General features: G+C 33.7%; 1 protein-coding gene across 2 annotated transcripts in view; it reads left to right on the top strand.

Moving 5' to 3' along the window:
* LIN7A (lin-7 homolog A, crumbs cell polarity complex component) overlaps positions 1-25,569 on the top strand; it is a 207,073-nt gene that overhangs the window by 18,572 nt on the left and 162,932 nt on the right. The gene's annotated exons all lie outside the window — the stretch shown is intronic.

Consider the following 25,569-nt stretch of genomic DNA (forward strand, 5'->3'; position numbering starts at 1 on the left):
TTCTTCCCTGGGGTAATGTGCAACTTGAGTAAATTTCGGCTCTCCCTATTTCCTGGGATTCTGCTTAAACAGACTTGGAGTTGGGATAGCGACTAGGGCAGTGATACGGGATGGGAGAGCTATCTGTTTGTCTTATAACCAGCCATCAGGGAGCTCAAGGCCTCTTCATTATTGTCAGTCTTTTTTAAAATACTGAGAATTGATGTTCCTTTTTTCTCAGTCTTGGGTTTTTAGTTGTTGAACTGAAGGCTTAATAAGAAAACTACTACTCAGCACACATACACAGAATGAAGCACAAATTTTAAAAACTGCATGGTGAAATGACTGTAAAATCCACAGAATACATCCTCAGGTCCAGGGGGCCGCAGACCCCAACTTCAGGCTCTGTAAGCAGCATGCTGTCTAGCTTCTCGCCAGGTGCCATCTAAATCCAAGATAGCCTGTGAACTAGAGACTACATCAGTCCTCATAGAGTAAGTCTGTATTACTATTCATAAAATAGGTTTTTCTGAGATACATTTAAAAATTAAAATAGTTATGCCTATTTCTAAATTATCTGCCATTTTGTTTAGAAATTCCAGGAAAAATCATGATAAAAATTAAGAAGATAACAATCAGCATTTTAGGTTAACATTCAGAACAGCTTCTAGTACTTTAGTGTCAATCAATTCTTTAACACTTTATAAAGAATAAATGTGCCAAAGCTAGAAGAAAAGAAAAAAAACATATAAATAGAAATCTAATTATCCCAATTAAATTATATTGTATAAGGATTTCAACAAACTGGATGAAAAAAACTATTGATTTATCATCCAAATACGTTTTAAGAATAATTACCTAACAACATTGCTTTTTTTGTTTGTTTTTGGCCACCACTCTCTAATTAATCACTAACCTAATCAAGTTAACATCATTAGGGTCTAAGAATAGACTCCAGGTATATGAAAACAAATGATTTTTAGAGATACATAGAAGTCCTTTATAATGTAGATATAGCGAGGTATCAATATACTCAGCCCAGGAAATATTGGTAAGAATAAAATCACAGAAAACTGTTTGGGAATATATAAATAAACCTAGGGAGTTCACAAAGGAATGCTCACTAGTCTTGCAATTTTCAGCTTATACCACATGATTCTCTCAGGATAATGTTATTTAAAATTGATTCTGGCCTCACATGTGGGAAGACAGCAGATTCTAAAGTTAATATTTGACTTTTCCTCTCTACCTAAACCAATAGCTAAATATAAAAACCATTCAAGGCAAGGCATATGTTTTTTAACATAATAGTATTGTCCAAGAGCACAGTATGTTATTTCCATATGTCATTTTCTCATTGATAATAACATCTGATTTATTCAGTGGTTCATCTTTTGTTAACTTCAGTATCTGTAACAAATCTGAGAACCTGGTAGTAGATTGAGAAAGTTCTGACCCACTGAAATACCTAGGAGTCTAAGATTCATGCAGCTTGTCTACTGAGTAGACCCTTGATTCGATATTATACATAATGAATGCACCTTTTTAACACTTGGGTATCTTCTCTGCCCACATCATATTAGAAGAGCACTGAAAGCTTCATTTGAAAATTTGTTTATCCGTTACACAATTTTTTTTTAAATTCCCATGTATTCAGCACTTCACTGACAAAATAAATTGTTATATAATAACCAAATAACAGTAAGGGAGGAGACAGAGAAGCAATGATACTAAAACCAAGCATAAAACTGATGGTCATGAAAATGACTCTAAATTGTTGAAAGAAGAGCTAAATTATGCTTGATATTTTGTTTTTCATAAACATGCTTCTTAGCATGCAGGTGTGTTTATTGTAGTAAGTTTTATTTTATCTTCATTTTAGTAGGATTGTAACTTGAAATACATATTAAAGGTTATCCCTGATACTTAAACAATTTGCTATCTGAAATTCATTTGTGGAAGCAATGTAATTCAAACAGTAGCGAGTGTGTGGCAGTAATAACTGTTAGGGCCTCATTGTTTCTTTAGAAATTTTTAGAATTTATTCTCATAAAAATAGTCATCTCTAATGGCCAGTCCAGCAATTTAATAGGCTTGAGATTAATTATGATTACATTCTGTCTCAGAAAATGGACATTGTGAAATAAGGTACAGCAAGGTTCCCTGGAGAAACCACAGCGGTGATTTTCAATTGGGTATTTCTGTTAGATACAGGAATAGCACTGAAAAGCTTTGAAAATTTAATAGTCTCTGTCCTCCTGAGAGGACTAAATCAGTAGATTGAAATGAAATGTTATACTGGATTTCAAAATGGAATATTGGGAATTATGTACACAAATTAATGTTAGTGGTCATTCAGAAAAACAATCAAGCATTGCACATGTTAAGCCAGCCATGTAGAATGGCATGGGTTCATAAGTTCAAGGGCTTCATAAAATACTGCTGTGGACAAGTAAACATTTAAATAAAAAATTGAAAATATATCCCTCAGGTCTACAGCGTCATGTATTTTTCAGTCTGAGTTACATATGCATTATCACATTTTGTAATCATATAAAATGTACAGATTCCCAAAATAAACACAGTCACCTCCAATCGCGTTATTAACAGCCCAGTGAAATTCATTTGTCTAAAAACCAAAATTGGCAGTCTCCTATCTGATCTTCTGTAGCTGTTCTTTCTTCCCTGTACAAAATATCTATTGTTTTAAGCTAACACTGTACATCAGTGCTAGTCATTACCAAAAACAGATAGGCATGACCATCCATGTATTTTGAAATGTAAAGCTGACAGTTGTTTCTGAGCAAATGTTTTATATTTTACTTGCCACCTACTAATTTCTAGGTTTTTCCCAGAAATGGCAATTTTGAATTAATAATCCTACATTGTTACTGTGTTTCTATAAAGCATTCTGTTAACTGTTCTTAGCACTCCATTATAGGTAATTAGAGTTATAAGTGCAAACGAAATAAAAATAAAAACTCTACCCGAGGTTTGATTCATCCATTTGTAAAACAATTGAATAAAATGAAAACCTGCCATCTGTTCTGTTTATTCAAAATCCATGTGTTTGTAACATGACCCTTTGTAGCCTTTTGATAGCTGTATTTTCCAGAAGAAATATATTAAGTTAATTTTTTATTATACTTCTCAAAATATTTTAGATTCTCAGCAATTTTATGAATTTATGATTCTTGATCTATGCTAGTTTTTCTTTCTAGTCCTCATTTTATAGGGGTGCTATTTAATAAAAATAGCTTTTAGCTTATTTTCTTGAATGCTGAAAAATTAGAGAAGAATCTGTTTTTTTCTGGGCACTATCACAGAAATCTCAAAAGAATGAGTTTTTAAATCTATGACATTTGGGGAAAATAGAGCTTTCTTGGTAGTAATATTGTATAAAATCACCAGATGGTATCTCCTAGTCCCTGTATAAGATTTTTGTTCTCTTAGTAGACAAAACATTTAAAAGAACACACAAAAAAATTATGCTCTACCAAAAAGGAAGCATTTCCAAGTACTAACTGCTTATTTTTGTATTACACTTTTCTCATTGATTAGTCTCTAGCTTCTATTTTTACTGGTATTAAAAAAACAAATATTTATTGCCTATGTAAACTGTACAAGGTTTATAGACAATGAAAGGTCTAGAATCAGCCACTAAAATTGTCTTTTTTGAATCTCTCACCAAGAACATAAAGTCCAGGGTGAATGTCAAGTGTCTTACTAAAATCTCATAATATGATAATGGTACTTCTGATTCAAAGCTGAGCTTTGCTACCAGAGGCAGAGCCCAAAAGGCAAAATTAAATGTGCAATGTCTAAACTGAGCTCACTGATCATTCTTCTTTTCCTCTGAGAACCTCAAGCTGTGGTTTACAAACAGTTTTCTTGTGGGATATGCTGTGAAATAGCAAAAGGAATTTAACTTACCAGTTACCTTGGGGCTTTGTTTACTTTCCTAAATGGAGAAACAGCAGGATAAAAAGAAAGAATTCTGGAAAAGTCTACCATCTAGAACTCTTTCCCAAGCCCTCTTCTGAAGAAAAATATTATTTTGGCCAAAGACATTATAGAAACAACTGATTAAACAAAGATAAATGTTTTTGTTTATCTTCTTGTTTGAGATGGCTCGGGATTTCCCCTAATGAGGTCGGTGAATCGCTGAAAAGGAAATATAGATAGAAGTAGTATAAACATTTAGTTCACCCCAGCATACATATTTTGTTGAGTTCTTATCAAGATTTCTATTCAAAGAAATTATCCTTTGGGAAAAGATGACCAGGTGAAAGGAGATGTGAACCATCCGTTTTAAGGGGTCAATTATAAAAATTTCAGTAATATCATTAATGACATAATTCTTTTGTTTGAAGTGTGATATTAATGAATGAGCAGATTTGGAATATTTTTCCATTCCAATTTCTATTGGAATAAAGGTTTCCCTTGCTATCTGAAAGTAGAGTGTTCCTGTGAAAAGTTTGGTAAGCCGAAATGGAGTAAAGTGAAGAAGCAATTACCTTAGGACACATCTTGCTAATGACATAGAGAATAAGCTGAGATAAAGCGCAGGTGCTCACAGGCACAATTCAAAGTTATGGCCACCTGATGCTGAGATGCTGGGATGCTGAATGTATTTCCTGGGGAAAGAGCTTGGAGGTGCCACTCTCACTGCAGGAGGTAGTATTCCCTGCAAAACAAAAGTTGAACACTATTGTTGCTTTCTACCTTTTTCCTAAAAGGAAAAGTTCTCTTAAGATTTCCTCCAGTTAGTGAAAATAGCTACTAATGTATGTTCTTTCATAAAAGGGAAGTGCCATAAGGTGAACTTTCAAAAAGCGGGGGACACTGTATATTCCATCTTAGATGTGATGCATGCCATCAGGTACGTCTTGAAGAGAAACTCCTATACATTTGAAAATATCTGAGTCAGTGGCTGAGTTTTTCACATTTTATGTGAGATGTGTTGATGCAAATGGTGACATGGCACAACTGTTCAAATAGATTTTTAAAAATTTCTTTCTGAATCATACAGAACGTTGAAGTATGAAGACATCAATGGGGCTGTCTCAACAAATTTATATCCCTCATTTTAAGGAAATTTAATCTCAGGGAGGTAAAATAATATGTTCAATTTTGAGTTATTTTTTTAAAAAGCAAAACATTTCAAGAAAACCACAGTAAACAAGCAGAATACCTAGGGCATAAATGAGAAGTTTCTCTCTCTCTCTCATATCCAGGGAGTTCAAAGGTTTCCAGGGCCAGACTTCCTATCTTGTTACTATGCTATAAAGGACTTCCATTCCCAAAGCCACCTCAGGTTCCCTGATAGTTGCTGGAGTCAGAATTTAGATGCTCATTTTAGCCAGCAAGAAGAAGAGAGAAATAAAAAGGACCCTCTTTAAAAGCATCATCTGGAAGCTACACACCCTATTTTCCCACAGCCCTTAGCTAGAATTTAGACATATGATGAGACCTAAAGGCAAGGAAGCTCTGTGTCCCCCTAAAATATGAGGGTAAAAAATGATAATAGTAATTAAAAAATAATAAATCTCTGAACTCAGCTACCTAGTTAAGGCAGACCTTGAGAGTTAGTTCAACTCCATTCTTTCTCACACTTTCACGTACTATGTGAATCTCCTCAAGGTTCTTTATTATTCCATTCTTCAGGCCCTACTTCAAGTCTCCCCTACCTCACAAAGCTTTTCCTAACAACTACATCTCAAAATGATGCTTTAGCTCTCTGAATTTTGATGTATTCCCTCTATACCACAAAGTCTGAACTGTACTATATTATAGGCACTTCTGTTTTTACACAGCCTTTCTTCAGCTGCATTGCCAGTTTCAAGACGCCAGGGAGCATAACTTTATTACAGGGTTGTGGCTGCCCTAGTTCTTGATTTGGTGGATCAAATGGCCTTTGAGTCCTCATTTTAATTTGTTGGCTGTATCCTTGTTGACCACTGTTGTTTACAAAAATTCATCCCACCCCTTGGCTTCTGTGGCGCAACTCACCAATTCTTCCTATGAGTGCCAACTAATGTGTTAGTTTTAGAACACTATGTTCCCACAGTCCACAAGAAAAGAGATCTCGAACCCTGATCTCCCTCACTGATCACGGGTAGGATATTTTAGTACTGTCAAAGTTTGCAGCATATTGTCCTACAGACTGGATCTAGTTTATAGACATATTTTATTTGGCTCATATAAGATCATTAAAAGAATGAATTAGCTGCCAACATTTAAAAATCAGACAATGTCACATTTAAAAAAATGAAAAAATTCAAAGCTCTGGCATCACTGGGCCAACATTCCCACATGCTGAGAAGCTGTCATCCCTTGTAGAAGAGACAACGCTATGTATCCACAAAATCTCATTTATTTTTTTCCCTGTGCACAAAACTGAATTACATGACTATTTGATTGAGTTCAATCAATCAAATATAGTTAGAAAGAGTAGCTGCTGAAAAAATTTCCCGTATGATGCTCAGTGCTCACTTTCTCACTCTATATGTCAGACTGGTGTATTTTTACTTTGATAGTTCCTAATATCAAAACTAGAAACAAGATCTTTTATGTTTCTTTGTAGGAACCCTCTCAAAATAGGTCCAATGACTATTCAATGTATATGCATCTTTAAATTTCATGTGATTTTTAATAGAATTCCAGTTAATGCTAATGTCATTAAAAATATTTAAATAACTTTCCTAAAATAATTACTTTACTTGAAAACTTCAAGTATTTCTTTATTTCTGCCCTTCTCTGAACTTTTTCAATCTATGTGACCTAATTTGAAATAAAAATGTGGAAGATACAAAGTCATCTAGCTTCCTTTTCTCCAATCTTATTCACACCTTTCTCTTTCCAGAAATAACCATTAGCCTAAATTTGGAACGGATCATTCCCGGGTGTATTTAAAATTATTATTACATAAGCAAATATCAATAAGTTATATATTATTGACTTGCCTATGGTAAAAAACATATACATGCACCACACAGAAAGCAATTTTCTTTTTCTTATTCAACTTTATGTTTTGTTTTCAAAAAAGGAAATGCAAGTCTGTCAAACATTTTACTTATTTTTCCCTTTAAACATTTAAGCAGTTAATTAATTTGTGAAACAGCTAATTTATTGTTATGGCTCCAAAATCAATAAGCATAAAACACTGTAGAGTTAAAAGTATCCCTCCCACCTCTGTACTTAAAGCTACTCAGTTGCCTCCACCTCCATCTTCCAAAATAGGTACCCATGGTTACTAGTTTTGTCTGTATCTTTCTAGAGATAGATGTTACCATGCTATGCATTATTTTGTACTTCTTTTTTACTTAATAAAAACATTAGCTTTTCATATCAGTGCATTAAATAGCACTCTTATCCTTTCTTAGTGTAGTGTCATGTTTTATTTTATGAATGAACCCTTATTTAACTACTATTTTATTGATGTGGACTTAAATTATCTCTATTTTTTAGTAATTACAAATAATGAACAACATATAACACACATACATAATTTTGTACATGTGAATAATATTAGTTATCTATTACAGTAAAAAAAAATTAGCAGTTTAAATTGGTAAATATTATCTCACATCTTCTGTGGACCCAGAATGCAGGCAGTTTAGCTAGATTTGTCTGCCTCAGTAAGTCTGACAAGGCTAATTTCAGGGATTGGCCAGGTCTGTGTCTTGATCTAAAGGTTTAACTGGGGAAGGATTTGCTAAGCTCACTTACATAGGTGATGTCAAGATTCAGTTCCTCAGAGACTTTTAGACTGAGGCCCTCAGTTCCTCAGGCACTGTTGGCTGGAGACCTTCCTTACTTCCTTGCCAAATGGACGTCTCCATAGGGCAGCCAGCAGCATGACAGCTTGCTTCTTCCAGAGCAAGGGCTCTGTGAGAGAATGCAATGTAAATAAAGAGTCACAAAGTATAAGAAATAAAATAATAGGTGCACATACATGTGTGTGTGTGTGTGAAGGGAGACCCTGCCAGGGGAGGCAGAAGTAGAAGAAAACAGTGGAGCCACAGATGGGCGTAAGAAAAGAACACACACAGCCAATAGATGGTCCCTGGAAAACACTGCGAGGCAATAGCATTCAGAACTGACACTGGGAGGAGTTTTGGCATGCTCCAGATGTAGGTAAATACAAAGGCTTGCAGTAAGGAAGCTTGAGAGTGGGGACATTCTAGCCTTAACAAGGCTTGAAATTGACATGCCAAAGCCAACTTTCAGGGCAGGCCCCAGGGAGTAACTGCTGGGAGTGGAATCAAAATTTAGCATGACACAGGTAACAAAGGACAGAAAGGGAGTGTTGCTGGACACTCAGGTAATAGTAGGGGAGAGGGCAGAGCTAGGAATCTCAGAAAGCAAGTTACTACTGGAAAGGACAGAAGAGGGAGCTCTATGAAATTAGAGAACGAATCTGAATCCAAACTTCCTCTAAAAATTCAGGAAAACTAATATCACACAAAAGTGATTAAAAAAAATTGAATCCCATAAGTAAAGAGAAAATAAGGACCAGAAGAACATCCACACAATTAAAAGAGCCCAGAAAAGACATATGATTAATAGATAGATGATAGACAAATAAATATTAAAACCGTAACTATTTCAAAATGAGCTAAAAGATATTAAGAAAAAGACATAGGAAATAAACTTTAAAAATACAACATAAAAATCAGAATTAGACTCAGCAATGATATGACAAAACTCAAAAAATTCAGATTTTATTTTTTAAATACTCTTATAAATATCTTGTACCTTTAACTTGGAACGTATGTGCTAGAGTTTCACTGAGGCATAAGCCTAGACGTAGAATTGCCCCACCAAAGTGTGTATAGATCTTCAAATTGGCTAAGTATTGCCAAATTGCTATCTAAAGTGAATATGCTACTTTATATTCCTACCAATATCTTAGGAGAATCAACAGCTTTTTATATATCACCCACCTTTATAATGTCAGCCTATTTAAATTTTTCCAAACTATTGGGTGTGAAATGGCATCAAAATATTATTTAAAGTTCGTCTCTGTGATTGTTAATGTAATTTTAATCAAATTTTCTCTGAATTACCTACTCACATCCTTTATCTATTTTCTTCTGGATTGGCTTTGTTTTTCTTATTGATTCACAATAATTTTTCCACCTATTCTGATAAACAATACTCTGTTGTATTGTATTGTATGCATTTTAAGTATTATTTATATGCATTTTAAGTTATCTTTTTTTAAGTTTTAGACATATCTTTTTAGTTTACAGTATCTCTTTTCAAAACACAACTTGTAATTTTAATATAGTCTGTATTTCATTAAGTTTTTATACGTGGTTTGTGGCATAATGTTTTTATGCTTTCTTTTCTCTCCTACCCCAGTACGAAAAATAAATGTTCTATACGTTCTTTAATGTTTTATAAAGGTTTGCTTTTACATTAGAGTCTTTTACCCATGTGAATTAGATCTTAGATGTATTGTGAGGTATGGTTCTAATGATTTATTTTTGTAGATCAATAACCACATTGAAACCAATTTTCACTAACATGAACAATGCCACAGCTGGCATCCCTGTGCGCCTGAGCACTTGCTTCTCTATGGTAGCACCTAGAAGCAGAGATACTGGGATAAAGAGTATGCACATTTTCATACTCACTAGCTATTGCAAAAATATTCTCCTATGGGAATTTTCAGATTGACCCTATCACCAGTAAAGTATGATTTCTACTTCCCTGTGAGTATCATCAAACATTAATTTGGGCCAAGCTGATGAATGTTAATTGTTGTGAGCAGTCGTTTTGCAAAGTTTTTGTTCTTTCAGTTTGTTTACAATTACTTGTTCAAAGTGAACTATTTTCTGAGCTTACATGATTTGTGAATCCTAGCCTATTTCTTCCAGAGCAATAAGCCAATATCCCCCCAAAAATATATTAAATAATGCTTCCTTCCCCCTATTGTTACCTTGTATGAAGACACTATCTTAAAGATGATCAAGGAAAAAGAATTTATAGTTATTTATTTGAATTTTCTCATCCTCATGCTTTAAATATTCATACTACTACTAACATATCTGCCTGAGCACTTGACAGTTTTTTAAGGAGTTCTAACATACGTTTCAACAAGAATTTAAAATTTGATTAGAGTTTCTCATAACTAAACATTAATAAAAGTGATAAATTTGTGTGTGTGTTTGTGCCAGTGAATCACTTTCAGTTCTTTGGTTACCTATTATTTTATGTTTCATCAAAAATCTTTGCATATTTATATCAACTTTCTGTTTGCCCCTTAGATTATTCATGCCTGAGTGGAGTGTCAGCTGCAGAAATAGGAGGTTTAATGAGTTTCATGGGGATACCTCATTCCAAGAACAAAAACTGGAAAAGGAATAAAACTTAAGTGCCTGCATACTAATATGGCCCCCTGTTAGAACCAATTTCAGGACACAAGATGATAGATAGTCCCCACACAAGATACATTTCCTTTAGAAAGGCCTTTACTTCCAGTTTGGCTTTCCTTGTATAAATTAATCTCCTACTGTTCACCACACTAATTCTAAATATACAAATGACAAATACCCAAAGGTAGAAGTTACCATTACTCTACTCTAAATACTGTATTTCTCTGCACCTGCTCAGGTTTTATTTTATAGACTATTGCTTTGTTCTGCTGCTTTTTTCCCTTCTTTTTTTTTTTAAGAACCATTATTATTTATAATAGAAACGGTTGCCATAAAAATAAACATTTAACTTATTAACATTCTACACAGACATTCTTTTTCTTTGAAAGAGAGCCTTAATTTACTTTGGTGAAGATAATGCATTATAAAGCACCTTTTTTACATATTTAATATATGCTGTGGAGTGCTAGTCTATGGGGACAGCAAGCAAAGTTAATTTAAAAGAGAGAAATTTAAAGTTGATCTATGAAGCACATAAAAATGGAGAACTAAGGCAATTGCTCATGCTTTTTAGATTAAAAATTCCAATATATGTGTAAGTAAAAAGAGAAAGATTCTGGATCTGTATAATTTATATGCATTAGTTTATGTACAGCTTGTGTGCATGCACATATACATTCACAGCAAAATACACAGAATTATAATCTTGATTTTCTAATGTTTATGAAAAAATCAATCTTAAATTTTACAGTAAAAATGAAACAAAAGATTTCCAAAGAACCCTAATTTCTTAAGCCAGGTGAAGTTTTTGAAACAATATTATCCAATGGTATTTAGAAGGAATTTATTAACTTATCTGAAACATAGGGGGAAATACTGTTTGATTTATTGTTGATCACTTTGAACTATATTTAGCACTTTAAGATGAATATCTAAATTTCCCAATTTCCTTGGATTTCAAAGAGAATAAATTTTACTCATTAAAGCAGAGAGGTGCTGATAATTCCACACATTAAAAAATACTCTGATGTGGTGCTTAGGTGACAGTGAGGAAGGAGATAGGAGAGAGGGACAAATAAGATTGAACATTAATGATTAATGACTAATTTATACATATATTTATATTATTACTGTGGTTGATGCTGTCTCTTGTAATCTATGCATTTATTTCATTAAAAAGTAAAAAGTATTCTTCCTTTTTGGCAAATGACCTGAGAAAAGTTAGCGATTGCTCACTTTGCATGGTTGGTATCAGAATCAGGATCAGAGTTGGGATTTGAACATTATAGTCTGTATGACTACGAAGTCAATATCCTATCCAACATACCATGCAACAAGGAGAAGTAAACAGAATTTTGACTAAGGGTGATAAGATGTGCAAATGTGTCCAATAAGAGCATAAGTGTACTCTTAGTGCTCTTCTGTGTTGTAGAGAAGGACTGAAAATGTGCCAGCACCATTTACCTAAGGAACACAAACTCCTTAGAGAATGTTAAAATATTGGATACTACTACTAATGCCCCCATAGTGATATAAACTTTACAAAAATATTTTTTGTGACTTAGACTGCATTTATTAAAAGCTTATTTTCTGCCAGTCATGGGTCTATTATCACATTTTATCTGTTCAACAAGCCAGTGAGGAAAGTATTATTAACCAATCTTTATAGAAGACACTGAGGTTTAAAGACTGATCAGTATCATAAAGCCCTTCAAGGAGTCATCAGAATTTAATGTAAGGCCTCTATATGTCTAATCCTCCAAACTCATACTCTTTCTGCTACTCTAAGCCAAATGCTCAATACATCTAATAGAGCAGGCACTCAAGAGCCCAATGATGATTCCAAGTTAGAGAAATGGAACAATTATTGTGAACAATAACTGTTCTTTCAAAATGGAAAAATCATACTTTCAAAATTTCTTTTTTATACAGAGTACCCAACTATTTGGACTCTGAAACATCAAAATCATCTCAGTCCTTTCTTTCACTTTGCTCAAAGAAATTAAGTGGAAAAAAAAAACCTCATCATCAAAATTTTTTCAATTAGATGAAGAGATAATAAAGGACATTCCTATAAACTTTCTTGAATGTGATAATAGCAAATGCTACAATGTTTCCAATCATTATTTAGGAAGGCCATCTATCTTAACAGTTGAACACCATTGCTCTAGAGTTCTGACTCCCAGAATCCAAATCCTAATTCTAGAACTTATTTCCTTAAGTGATGGCATAGCTAATCTAATTTTCCCCCTGTGTGTAATGGGGCTAATAACACCCCCAAGAACCATTTAGGATGCTTGATTATAAACTTCAAGACAAATTTAAATAACCAAAATGCATTAGCCCATGTAAATTAAGAGTTCCGAAGTTTCAAGAATGTTTTGATCAACGCCTTGGCTCCATTTTTCTAAGGGTTTGTGCCAATATTGGCTTACTTTGGGTTGGCCAAATGTCTGCAATCTGCAGCCTCCCATTTCACACTGTTCCCTCCAGAGAAGGAGAGCCCTACTCGTCCCACAAATGTCAAATACAAGCCCTTCAAGCTTCATCTGGATTTAATCGTCTAGAGGTTCATGCCTGCTCTTTAAAATTGTTTCTGTAGCAGGGAGAATGGCAAAGAGTACTCTCACTGATTTAGGCCAATCTGTTGATCTGGGACTGGGTTCAGTCTTAAACAGACCGTGCAGCAGCTTCACAATGAGGAAAGAGACAGAAAGGGCAGTTGACAATGCCAAAATCAATGTCCTCTGCAGCCTGCCTTGTAGGGTGGTTGTAGGGTGAAAGAAATAATGTATGTAATGCACCCAGCAGGGCTTCTGACATACAGTAAAAGGTACATGAATGCTAGATAATATTTTTCTTCTAATGCTTTTATTTTATTTGATAATTTTATGAGTAAGCCATCAAAAATATTGACGGAAAGATTACATACAGTATCTTAGAAATAACTGTTCTAGGATATAATTCTATATAACTGAACCAGACTGTTGTTATTTTATGTGCTAAATTTGGGTTTAAAGAGAACCAAATCATATATCTTGATTTAAGCAATTCATTGCTTTCATCCTGCCTAATTTTTCTTGATGAAAAATATTTATAAATTAAATTAATCTTTCAGCAACAGTTGATCTGGCAATAAAAACCACAGTAGAATAGCTTCATTAACTAGTCCGTTGGTTCTCAAGCTGCATGTACTTGTATACTTTGGAATGCACCAGTTTTGCCTGAATACTTAAAGGGATTAAAAGAAAATGTGTGATTTTTTTAAAGCACACTTCAGAAAAATGAAGGGAAGAAAACTCCTCATTTCACAATTATTCAGCTATGCTCTTCAGAGCTGAACCACTGTGTAGTTTTATTTTCTACTCTGACCACACTCTTATGAACTTGCAAGACAAAGTTTTCACGCATGTTCTGATAAAAAAAAAAAAGTCATATCTGTTTTTTTCATCTTCCCTTTCCTTTTACCTCTTTTTCTTCTTGTAAGAGATTCTCCAAAACCAGCTTTCCATAATGATAATAATAGCTAAAACCTATTGAGTGTCCATAATTTCCCAGAAACTGTTTTAAGTTTTTTACATGTATTAATTCTTTTAATCCTCAAAATGGTGCAGGGTTGTTATGATCCTTTATGCAGCAGCACCCACTATTACTGCAGATCTTTGAGTATGTCTGTCTTTTGTAGTAATATATGCTTTAAGGAGTTATATTTGTAGTTTGAATAAATCACTATAAGAAAGAATGCTTATATAGTCATCCATCAAAACACACACACACACATACACACATACACACACATCCACCCCTACTAAATGCTAAGTCTAGAGCTTTTTAACTAGCATGAGTCTCCATGCATAGGAGCCCCACAGTTCCTGAGTTTACTGCTTTGGATTCATGCACACACAAAGCCTGCCTACCCATCGCTGAATCAGTTTCAAGATCGTAGAAAAGATATCTGATTGGCCCAGCTAGGGTCAAGTGTCCATAAATGATTCACTAGTCTATATCCAGGAGGAAGAATCTTGTAGGAAAGAAAAAGGAGGAGGAAGAGGAAGAGGAAGAAAGAGGAAAGAGGAGGAGGAAAAGGAGAAGGATAAAATATATCATAGACCCATCAGTTTTTGCTATGAGTAATAATGTCCCTGATAAAAGGAAGCAATTTTATATCTGTGCTTAGCGGGATTAGAGGAAATTAGGAAATACAGAGGTCAGCAGATGGTGTACAAAAGAAGATTAAAGATACCTTGTAGAGAGAAAGTTTCTTAGTTTTATGCCTAAGGATCTGAGCAAGTGCTTTAGTAATGAGCATGGTAAATGTATGAATTATTTATAGTTATTGTGTTTAACTGCACAACACACTTGGTTTTCTCTGCATTGTGAGCTGAATCATTCTCACTCAATTTCTCATAATTTGAGTCAAAGCAACCTTCCTAATATTATTATAAAGTTGTATTGAAATAGGGACTTCCCTCAGAAATTATAGTTAAGATAAGTATACTTAGAGCAGAACACATTAAGTAGCAAAACTTATAGAATATTGGAGCAATCAGACATTGCTGTCTGCAAGTATTCTGCCATAATAGTAATTCTTTTTTTTTAAATGCTATTTCTACAAGAAAAGAAGTGAAGGAGACTATAAAAACAAAGCAAAACAAAAAACAACTGCAGTGATCAGTTCCCTGGACATGATGTCTCTAGAAGTCTCTTCACACCATTTCATAGAGAGTCCCGCTTTAACTGAGTTCAGTCAGAAGCTGTCTGTGAGCTTCTCTCTTCTTGGTACGGTCACCCTTTCTTTCCACTGTACTAAGCACCATAGTTTTCTTTGTTAACGTGAATAACCACAGATTTATTTATTTTTTAAGAAGCTAGCTAGTTTGTGACAGCCCCTGTGAATTATTAACATGTAGAGTAAAAGAAAGAAAAAGATACTGCATTATCAATCCAAATTTAATCTCAAATCATGAATCTGAATCTTACCTCATATCCAGGTTCTTTTAAAGAAGACATTTGGTATTACCGGTCTTTTAATTTTAACAATTCCAGTTTCTGTGCAGTGACACCTCATTACAGTTTTAATTTGCATTCCCCTGATGACTGATGATGCTGAACATGTTTTCACGTATTTTGGCCACCTGAATCTCCTCTATTTTGTGTAGTTTTACCTTTTCCCTATTTACAAAATTGAGGTCTATGCTTTTCTTATAGATTGATTTTCTTAATCTTATGGATTGGTTATCTTTTGAATAAGATGTATCCTGAAGACAAGCTTTCTGTTGGATGTATGTGAGGCAATCATCTTGTTCCAGTCAGTGGCTTATTTTTCCACTCTCAAAATAGCATCCTTTGTGAAATAGGTATTCTTAATTTTATAAAAACTAATTTATCAGTTTTTTCTTTCATTGTTTGCTTTTTGTGAACTGTTTCAGGGATTTTTGCATACCTCAAACACTTGTAGGCCTTCTCCTATATTTTATTCTGGAAGCTTTATGACTTAATTTTTTATATTTGTATTTATTATACATCTCAAATTAATTTTTATGAGTCAAGATTTATCCATATTATTTATGAATATTCAACTTACCCAGCACTATTGATTGAAAAGATTATTTTTGTACAATGCCAGTGGTGTTTTTATCACAAAACTGATGAACACACACGTGTGAAATCTATCTCTGAACTCTATTGTGTTTTCTTAATCTATATGTTTATACTTGCACCAATATCACATATTCATAAGTACTATAGATTTATAAATCTTGATATGTAGGAGTATAAGTAGTCCAGCTTTATTCTTCTTCAAGATTTCCTCGACTCATATAATTTCTTTGCATTTCCTCATGAAGTTTTAGAATTTTCATCTTTAAAAAATCTGCTGGGGTTTTGATTGCAATTTTGTCGAATATAGAGTAATTTAAAATCTTTAGTGTTTTGGTTTTCTGTTGCTGAGTAACAAATTACCACACATTTAGGGAATTAGCACAACACTCATTAATCATCTCATTTTCCATAATCCAAAGTCTAGGTATAGTTTATCTGCGTTTTCTACATAGGGTCAGGGCTCACTAGGCTGTAGTCAAATTGTTGTCGGTCTGGAATCCGATCTGAAACTCAGGGTTCTCATTCAAGTTTTCTTTCTTTCTTTCTCTCTCTTTCTTTCTCTCCCCTTTCTCTCTTTTCTTTTCCTTCCTTCCTTCCTACCTTCCTTCCTTCCTCTCTGCTGCATAGTTCACTTTATTTGACTAATTGTTGTGATATGTACAGTAGAATCACAGTTGGACTGTTTTGCTCCAGATGTAAAATAAATTGGAGGGGAGCGGAGGGGATGGGGAGCAGGAGAGAAAAGAAGGGGAAAGGAATTCACAGCAAGAAATATCTAAGCCCTGGAGAAAGCAGCCCAAGGAGAATGTCTTAAATTAAACACTCCCAGCAGGTAAAGCCTGGCTGAGATTTTTCAAATCTACATTTGGTAAGTCAGTCCTAGAGGGTGAAGTAGTTAAATAACCAGAATAAGACAGACAAGCCAGATACCTTCTAAGATAGGAGGGCAGTCAAGGGATGGAGAAGTCAAATCGGAAGGAGGGAGAACCAGATTCCTGCTGGCCCTCCCTCACTCCCTTGTTCTTGGTTGAGTTGAGGAGTGAGCAAGTGGGCAATGTATTACAATGTGATTTTGACCAAAAGTTTCACCTACATTGGCTTTCCCCTTTGGGCTAGTCCTGGCCCAAGATCATACACACCTAATCCAGCTGGTTCTTCAACCTGACAGTTTGTACACATGAAAAACTGGCCCCAGGTCTGTGTCAGTATTTTAGATCAACTCAAAAATAAATTTCATATGGGATTCATAGGCTTGACCTGAGATTGTATTGCTGATTCCTTGGATTCTACTGAGGCCCTGAGGCTGGAGGTAGACTGGGCTGAACAAGGAGATGCCAGTGGTGAGGCTCATATAGTTTCAGCTGTCTATGTTTCCAGTACAAGTACCTGAGGGGCAATAGTAACTTCCTGGAAGATGGACTGCATGATCTGGTGAAGCAGCTGGTAACCCAAGGCCTCACTGTCATCAGGACTGATGGACAGGGGTCAAAGGCACCCAATACATGAAACACATCAGCCTCAGTGCTCTTGATGAGCCCTAGGAACTACTGGAGTATCTATCTGTGCAGGGTGAATCTGGAAATTGATTGTACCCTGGATCATTGAGGGGATAACATTTACTTGACCCCTGCATTAAACATGGTAAATGCCATGAAGGTTCTCATCAGCTTATTGGTTATGTGGTTTCTCTCCATTAACCTGAGGCCTGGGTCTCTTTCTACTTTAGGTCTGCCCTCAGAGGTCAAGAATCAGTATTTATTTCTTGACTACGTAGAACTCACTACTCATCATGATAACACATCATATATTTTATGTGTTACTTTATTTGACTTGCTAATGTTTATGTAAGGCTTTGTTTACATGTCATGAAAGATACTGGCCTGTGGTTTTGCTTTCTTATGTTACGTTGTTAGGTATCAGATTTATTAACAGATTGTTAATATCAGGTTTATTCTAACCTCTATAATACATTGGAAAGTATTTCCTCTTGTTATTTGCCAAGGAATTTTTTTGTTTTGTTTTGCTTTGATTAGTACTATGTATTTTTTATATGTTTAGAAAAACTCACAAGTAATGGCTGGCATTTTATCATTTGTGAAGATTTAAAGATATAGATCCAGTTTCTTCAGTAGATACAGAACTGTTCAGACATCACTTTTTATTATGTCACTTTTGGTAAGTTGTCTTTCTTAAGGAATTTTTCTAGTCGTGTATCCTATCTTCCTTCTGTGTTGGTCTCAGGCCAGGCTTCCAGAATCTCCACCCCCACTCAGCTACCAATGACAAAGTATGTTAATTATTAACAGAAATTCTTTTGAAATTGTTAAGTAAGTTTACTAACTAATAATGATTGATATATTTGACAGTTTTCCATATCTTTCTCATAACCAACCAAACATAACCAACAATCAAGAAATGTTTATTTGTATTTTGTGTCTTTTAAATACATTTTCTCTGAAAGTTTTTGGTTTCTATAAATTTTGCTAGTGAAAACTCAGTAGCTGAAGTGAAAGAGCTAGTAAAAAGTTTGAAAAGACCGAAGGCTCCTTTTAGTATGTGATTCTGTCCACTGCAATTTGTCGCCAATTGGTCATCTAAACGTCCCCTCAATAAGTCACCGATGTGGCTATGTTTTATAATAAAAATGAACTTATTCATGTCTTAATAATGTCAGAACATCATAATATAATGTGGAAAATCCAAGTGACCATCTGAATATTGATAGCTTGTACCTAAAATACACAATTTTTGACTATTTCATTCTTTATATGGATATATATTTTCAAGAAATTGTAAAGACACTTCAATACCTGGGTACTAAGGTATTAGCAAATATACCTGAATTTGGGGGAATATGGAATTTGTTATGATATAGTTAATACTTATATAAAATATATTTAAATTTTTTTAAAAGATTGGGAATAATTCATTAATCTGTGAAATGGCAGTACTAGACTGAACATTTGGGAATTTTGACTTTTATTTCCTTATTATGTCTTAGATAGTTTTTACCTATTACAGACACTTAAAATTCTACCAAAATTTTACTTACTTGAAACTAGGCTTACAATACTATATCTCCTTCTTGTCTAATCAGCCAGAGATATTTTCATCAAACATAAAGAGGTAAAGTTTTCAATTTATACCATCCTAAAAGTCACAAAAAAATCAGGCAAATAATTATCTGATTTTGTTCTTTGGTTGATTGGTGTTTTCACTCTCTTGCCTGGTTTTGAATACTCTTGGAAGGGCATACAAAGTTACTGGTCAGGTTAGTGAAGGACCAGCGGAGAGCATGCATGCTCAAACAAGGACAGTGTTGCACAAGTATAAGCTGATTATTCTGAGCTGTGTGCTAAGCGTCATCAGTGTTTCACACACCAAATATACAGTGTTTGCACAGAAGCCCAACAGAAGACCGCTCCTCTTGTGCATTTGCTGCTTTCCCCTCTCCCTCTGCCTGGGTAGGTTCCTGTGAATGCTCAATTGACATGACAAATGCTCCTTCCTCTTACTGCCAAATCCCTCTGATGGCCTCTCTCTAGACCTCAGTCCCTCATTATCCAATTTATAAACTAATGGTTAAATGGCTTATACCATTTATTTTCTTATGCCAATGTGAATATGAGTTTGTGCCCAAAACCCAGGGAAACAGATCTGTAAGTGTTTAATACAGAGGTGAAAATGTATGACCAGCTTTCCCTGTAGGTATCTACTTGACAGTCTGATGGACGAGAACTTTGCTTAAATATACTATAATATTGAGATTTCTTCACCTAGGTGTTCAGTCCTTTGTGTTCTCAGTATTAAAATCCATGTATTTTTTATTGGGTAGGGTCATATCTTGCACTACTAACCTCTTGCCCTTAGGAAAGAATCAATTGAAAACTAGTTTCAGTATTAATGGGCAAAAAGAACAACTGCCAAGGTTAGAAAAGAGATCAGGATAATGGAAGGAGGAGCCCAGCATGAAAGTGAAACGTTTGGGGTGCAGGAAGATGTTTCCTATAGATTCTTCCCAGATTTGCCATGGTTCATTTTGCAAAATGATGTATACTTATTTTGCTTTGATAAAAAAATGCAGACTACATTTTTAATCCTTTCATATGGGTTATCTAAATGCAGAGAAGAGTTATTTCTCCCTTCTGCTATATTTGGAAGTGTTTTCAATTAAACAGATATCTCTCCTCTTTGCTTAAAAGAGTATAAAAGACTTTTTTCCCCCTAAACACAGGAGATGTGTACAGATTGAGATTAAACTGTTGGGGGTAAAAAGACAAGACACATAGCTTATCTTCTGCAAACTCTTTGCATTTTCCATTAATCCCTTGTTACAGCAGTTTCAGAATCTCTGTGAATCTAATATTAGTATCATGGAACTTTAGAGCTGATAAACACAATCTAATTTACACCCCTTATTTCCCAGGTGATGAATAAAGATCTCCCAAATCTCAGTTCAGAGGTTACTCCATAGCATCAAAATGCCATTGTCTTCTTACATATTCATTTTTATTTATAATTGTTTCAGGAATAGAACTGATATCTGTAAAAAGAATAATGTTCAGATTAGTTACCACGTTGGAGTAATCTTTGAATAAGTGTTTTAGACAAAGCACATTCTTTTAGTATGTATTTTGTTCAAAAACTGAGTAGTGGTTTTCCTTATTTTCATGTCATATGGAAATGCTGAAATGATATCAATATTAAAGGCATACAAATTAATATGAAATCCAGTCAAAATTCTCATTCTCCCTTGGCTAAGTGGAGTTACCAGAAATAACACACATCACTAGAAACTTCTATTTTAAAAAAAACATAAACCCAAGCCTTCAAGTGAGAAATACTAACAAACAGTCTAACTTTAATGAAAGTTCAAGTTACTTGCACTTTAAAGCATAAAATGTTACTGAAAATCCTTCTTTTAAATTGATACAGTGTTTTTAATTTTATGCAGTGCTCTAAGATTTGAGTGTCCTACAGCTCTGGTATCCTTCTGTTCATTAAATGAATTATTTTGAACAAAGAGCTGACTCCTTGAAAAGTGTGTTGTTGCATTTCACTAAGTGAATGTCTAGCAGATCAAGAAAATAAATTTAAATTCTTCTGACTTAACAGAGCATATTTTAGTGCTACACAATAGAGAATGAAATCAGCTTAGTCACTTGAAATTTTAGAGGTTATTTCAAGTAAAAATTATCTTAGGGGTGAGTATTATCACAAAACACATAGAATAAATGTTTTAAATTATTAGATTTATAATATATTAGATCTATAATATTTTACTAATTATAAGAATGTTTATCTCACTAGTTAGAGATACCCTGTCTTAAGCAATTTCCTTCCTTCTTCCAACTTCAGACAGTGGGATACAATATGGAAAATAAAGTCTATGAAATAAAATAACTGTTTTTAAAAAAATACCTGACCACTATTCTTTCAAGTTAGCTGTATTTTGAGCATTACTTTCTATGCTCATCTAAGACTGTGGGACAACATTTTAAGAATCACTGTTTTGAACTGCTTTTCCCTTATCTACTTCAAATCTATTCCAATTGCCTCTTTTTCTAAAACTTTATTTGCTCATTCTGGTTGAAAGTTTTCCCCTCTTCTGAATAACATATTTTTCTGGTGCATGGAATGTATTTTTTATTATCTGCTATTATTTTGAATCATGTAAAATTGCCATTTAAAAAGTCAAACCATTAAAATGTTGGCAGTTTCATTTAATTCAAATTAATATATGCCAAGTAGTTCGTGCATGCTTTCAAATGTGATTCATTTTATTCCCTCACGTACTCATTGTACATTACGTTTTATTATGTGTAATTAATACATATCATTTTCCATCTAGCTTATGAACTCCCTAAGAAAAGAACTGTCACATTTTTAGTTCTTAATGAAGAAGAGCACAAAAGAATGTCTGTTGAATGAGCAAATCAAACAACAGTAGAGAAGGAGCAAATACAGTCATTGCATTAACAAATCCACTTTTAACATTTCTCAGCCAAAGTTTCTTCTGTAAAACATAGTTAGAAAAAAGAAAAGCAATATAAAATTTTCTTCAATATAAGAAAGCAGTATATAATATATATGGCTTTGTTTCTATTTTCATCATATTCCAGCTCTTAGAACCAGCACTCAACCTGTTACTGAAACTTTTTTCCCCTAGGTTTCTGTAATACCATATTTGCCTCATTTTCCTCTTAGTTTGTCATCTTCTAAATATGTCATTCTAATATATACTGTTTTGGTTGTTTATTGAAATGGTTGGGGTTTTTTTTTCTGTAATACATTGATGATATAATGTCAATATATTTCCTGATATTAATATATCCTTAAATTTCTGTGGATAACTCTATGTGGTTATTAGTTTATTGTGATCAATCCCAAAAGTTTTTTTTTATTCTACATATTCATAAGCAGGTTTTCCTAAAGTGAGTGAGGGAGAGAGAGCTTTGCTATGTTTTGACGTCAGAAGGATGTTAACTTTGAAAATGACAGAAAAATCCTTCTATTATTCTAACCTGTGGTATAGAATTAGTTGCATCTGCAATTAAGCCATTAAATGAAGAATTACTTAATACATTTAATAAGTTATTTAATAAATTTAATATATTTTTATTTGTCCATGGTTTTTATTCAGAACTTTTTTTTTCTTGAGTCAATATTGATTTTTCAAGTTACCTATTCCAACAATATTTTCAAATTTATTAGTGTGTCTATGAAAAGTAGTCTCTTAAAACTCATATCTCTTGTTTTATCTCCTGTTTTATGCCTAAATTTTTTTTATCACATTTGTCAGAGTTTATACTCAATTTTATCACATCTCCTCCCACCCGCATTGTTCACACATGGAAAAATAAAGTACAACAGCAATCACAGTTTTTAAATTTATTTAAGAATTATGTTTCTCTCCTAATTTTTAAAAATTGCCATTTTTCTACTTTAATCCCATTTATCTTCATCCTCATGTTTCTGTAAACTATTTTCATCTTTTCTGTGTGCTTTACTTGAATAATTTATTGTCTTCTTTTTTTAACATGATGCCCCTTTTGAAGGATGTTACTTTACCTCTGAGTCTACATTTGGCTGTATCCCCCAAGTTCTCATTTTTCTTGTCTTTATATCTAAGTTTATTAATGTAGATGTAATTTTCTGTTTGAACAAATAATTACTTTGGGAATTTTTTAATTAGATTTTTTAAATTCTTATTCTGTGTAGGACTCTCTCCTGAGAGAGATTGTTTCCTATCAATGTCTGATACTTGCCAATCAGTACTTGCCATCTTCCCTGACACCTCGCACTCAGCAGTTTCTCCTACAGATTATACAGGTCTCATATGCTTTTGTTATATGTACATATAGTTTCCAGAATTTCTATGCTTCCTAGTTTTGCAGAAAATATAGTTTGTGAGTCTCCCTCTTTCCCCCTCCATTCCATTTGGTACTGTGTGTAGTTCCTTGGAGAGCAATGGGAAGATAAGTAACTAAGCCATTGTTACTTTTTTTGAAGACTGAATTTGTAAAATATTTATAGTGACTTAATAAATCTGCTGTGGCAGAAAGGATGTCTTCTCTCCGCTGAAGTCTCTGCTCATTGAATATATGAATATACTTTTTATAGCATCTCATCACTACTAAAGTTAATGTTAAATTAAACTTTTTCATCAACTAATCTAACCTTAATTAATGCTCAGGCATCCAGTGTCTACAAAGAATGTGTGATTAACATTTTAAAAGCTAAATTGAGTTTATACCTAGGGAATTATACCAACAGTGGTAGCTGGAATTACAAGGTATTTTGTAGAATAATGATAAAAATAAAATGAATTCAGGAGAAAACAGTGAGCTGCCTACTTAAATGTCTTCAATACTTAGAAAACTAGGTAAATTGCTAGAATAATCTATTTTTTTCCTGGCCTTATTATTCATATGACCTACTGAACTTTTCTGTGACTTATTTTGTGAGTTTGATTTGATTGATTTGTATGTATGATGTGATCAAATCAACTTGTGTCTTAGAGTCTTTTAGCTTTTAAATATAAAATGCAACACCATCTGGATTTTTTAAATTGAGGAAGCAAATTAATATTTGTTAATGTAATTTTTAAAACATCTCTCCATGAAAAAAGAATTATCAAGATCCTAATTTTCATGTTATTAGTAATAGGTTCTAAATGATGATCTATATACAAGACCCACTTTTACTGAAGCTTCATGTAAGCTTTCTACGTGTAAACTTATTATTCATCACAATTGTATAGTCTCTTTTCCTGCTAACAAAATTGTCTCTAAAAATTCCAGTGGTAGATTTATATTAATGAGGACTAACCTCTCTCATAATATTAAACTGCATGTATATTTCAAAGTATCATATATCATTACTTTTAAAAGTTACTACCTTCTACTTGGTTAATTTCCAACACTGCATTTTGGTTACAATTTTGAACACAACATATTATGTATTTTTTAACACTTATTTCACAATTTTGATTAAACTCTTCTATTGTTACTTGATTAATAGTTTACAGGTGCTGTATGGAATCTACTTCTAAAAGTAAACCAAATACTCTTGTCAAAGGTATTAGATCAGCACTGTGGTTACTGTATTAATAATTTCTATGATACCTAAATTAATGAATTTTTATGTAGTCCACCTCCAGCCACACACACCCATTTCCTTATAAATAACTTAGTTGTGGTATCTACAAAGTTTGATCTTTCTCTTCTTTCAGGTCTTAACTCAAATGTTATCTTCTTAACAAAGTCTTTTCCAGCCATCCCATTTAAAAATATACCTCCAATGTCCCCTAGTCTCTAAGTTGATTTATTTTGTTCCGTAGCTTTTAGCATCCTCTGATATTTTATATTTTACTTATTTGTTTGTTTATGGTCTGCGTTTCCTCTTTAGAATTCAAACTTTCTGATATTGGGAATGTTATGCACCCTATTCATGCTCTACTCGCTACTACTAGAATAGTTCTTGGAATGTAGTAGGTTCTCAATAGATGTTTGTTGAATAAACAAAAAACAAAACCTAGAATAATATAGACATTATAGGAGAAGATATATAGAAAATGTCAGAGGTGTTAAAAAAGTAATATTTGACATAATCTTGAGATAGAAAATAAGAATAAAGTTCTTACTACTCTGGGTTCATGTTTACAGTAAAGCTGTTAAATTAGTAGTGAAATGATGAGCTGAGCATGTGCTGTGAGGAATCTAGTAGAAGCTAGAAAGCTGAATCACATATGCTTCTGTTTTTCCATTTCCATTCAGAAGCTGGGTCTCATTCAGTCATCCTCATTGTGACTTGCTTCTCACTGTAAAGACTACTCTGCTTGAAAAATATAAGACAGCTCTGTCTCTATTGATTTTTTTCTTGTCTTCTGGCATACATGGTACTCTGGGAAACAAAGACCCCCAATATAGTTGATTCCTCTACTACTTAAGGCACTCCTCAGTGTCTAATGAAACAAAGTGTTCTATAACTGAGTAGGCATCAATACCAAAGCAGCTGGCATCATACCTCATTCTGGCACTAGTGCCTGATGCAGGAGGAAGAAAGTAGCAATATGCCAGGTGGAGATAAGTCACTTAGCTGG

Source organism: Vicugna pacos, chromosome 12 (genome assembly GCF_048564905.1).
Source record: "Vicugna pacos chromosome 12, VicPac4, whole genome shotgun sequence".
Lineage (NCBI taxonomy): Eukaryota > Metazoa > Chordata > Mammalia > Artiodactyla > Camelidae > Vicugna > Vicugna pacos.